The following is a 2,337-nucleotide window of genomic DNA, read 5'->3' as shown; positions in this document are numbered from 1 at the left end:
AAATGAGAAACATGAGTTGGGAAACATGGCTTAGTGGGTAAAGGGTTGGCTGTGAAGATTTGAAGACAAGAGTTTAGGTTTTTCTCCTTGCAAGTTGCTTGTCTCAAGTACTTTGTCACCATGATGGAAAGTGAATAACACACATCAATTTCTGCAAATATAACGTGGTACTTATAAAGTTTACAGTAAATTGTCCATTTTTAAGTTTTTCTAGTTTCACTGTCTCACAGAGATCTGCCTGCATCTGCCACCTAAGTGATTATCATTATTGTTGTTGTTGTTATTCTTTTTGAGACAGGTCTCTGGGTAGCCCCAGTTGTCCTGGAACTTGCTATATAGGCCAGGCTGGCCTCAACCTCACAGATATTCTGCCTCTGTCTCTGGCTCTTGAGTTCTAGGATTAAAGGTGTGCACCCACACCCAACTCAGGATCTCCTTTTGTTTACTGTTGCACATACCAGGCCTGGCTAGTCTGAGAGTTTCTGGGGTTGCTCCCATCTCTGCCTACCATCTTGCTGTAGGAGCTCTGAGATTACCATGTTTAGCTTTTTATGTGTGTTCTGGGGATTCAAACTCAGGTCCTCATGTTTGCATGACAGTACTTTACCCACTTAGCTATCTCCTCAACCTGAGTTATTGGTTTTGGTTGCATATCTTTGTTGCCCATCATTTCTGCTCTGGGGGAACCTTTTGAAGTGTGAGAAAACATCAGCCTTTGTAGAAAAATGCAGTTATTATCAAAATTTCTCTGTTAATTATTCCTAAAAGGTTTGAAAATTTTTTTCAAACAGAAAACAGGAGCATAATTGGATCCAAAGCTATCATAATTGTGACACCACAGCACCAGAGCAATCAGTAGTATTTGTTCGACTGGAGAGTGCAAAAGTGATTGTGTAAACCTGGGATGAAACTCTAGCTTCTTGTTATATTACAGCTTTTCAGCTTCCTTGTTCATTATAGAGAAATAAAAATTAGAGCAAAGCTTAAGCCTAGAGCTACCCCTAATTTAGACAAATATATCAAGTCAAGAATAAATTGTGACCATGAAAGAATCATGGGCTTATGACTGCATTCTGATGATAGACCTTGTGTTTCACCATCTGTTTGCATTCTTACAAATGTCTTCACCTTCTGAAATTTTCTATGTACAAAGTGCTATACTTTCCTTTATGCTACAAAACAAGAATGAGACACTCACCCAGGAACAACTCTCGGAGATCAAGTATCTACTGTTTGCATAGCCATCCCTGTGTTCAGATTTATTTACGGGCCTTGGGTCCCTGGTTGCCTCCGATTAGCTGTCATTACACCATTACGATTCCCTGAAGTCCCCCAGCTTCCTGCTTCCACGGAAGAGGTGTAATCCTACCCAGCTGTGCTGAGCTAGTTATCACCACCACTAATTTTCTGCCAGAACCTCTGAGTAATGTCACATTTCATGCTGTCCAATAAAAGCATTTGCTCCATGGAAGTACTAGTTAAGATTTGATGAAGAAATTCTAGAAAATCTCTAAGGGGGAAAAAGGGAAGGACTATGCCACAAGAAAAACTGAGCACCTGTTAGGCTGACTGGACAGATCAAAGAGAAAACTGGGTAAGCAGGTCATAAACCATAGACTTCTCTATATTTACTCACCTACTTACCATTATATTCTGAAAATCCACAATGTGCCAGACATTGAGCAAATAGAATCTTTATATCTTCTGAACATAAACTTGAAATCAGAAGGCCTATAACTGCTCTATATTTTCACTGTACTGAGCTGTGCAGGCTGAAGAAAACTGTTTGACTGTGAAGGTCTCACTTCTCTATATGATGGTCACCAATTAAACAATAGATTTTTCTAATAGCCAATGTGTATCTGTATAATATGATATACATGATAATCATCCATGTTTCAACTTACTGACGAATAATTGTGGAGTATATTATTTAGAGTTATATGGGAAAACAGAAAACCTATATATGTATATGTGATAGCAATTCTGTTAACAGAAAATATAAAACAAAAATGCACATAAATATATACAGAACCATAGTAATCATACATGATTGTATATTTGTTTATGTGTATATATTAATATGTAGAGAGGTGCCGGGGGTTTGAACCAGCGACCCCTGGCGAGGTGAGGATTGGGGATGAGTAAGCATGCCATTCGCCAGCCCATGCCACCCCCATTACCCGGGGACACTCAGAAACAACGGGGAGTCTTAGTCAGGCAGAGACTCATATATTGCAAGTGTTCGAAAGCTTATAAAGGCACCTGGAACTCCCCCCTCCCCCCATGAGGGTGTATCTTAAGGATGGTCATGCGCTGATCATGCACTCCTCAGCA

The sequence above is a fragment of the Nannospalax galili genome, unplaced genomic scaffold (assembly GCF_000622305.1).
Source record: "Nannospalax galili isolate Female #2095 unplaced genomic scaffold, S.galili_v1.0 scaffold409, whole genome shotgun sequence".
NCBI classification, from domain to species: Eukaryota; Metazoa; Chordata; class Mammalia; order Rodentia; family Spalacidae; genus Nannospalax; species Nannospalax galili.
The sequence above is the reverse complement of the archived record's forward strand: the minus strand, read 5'-3'. Positions refer to the sequence as shown.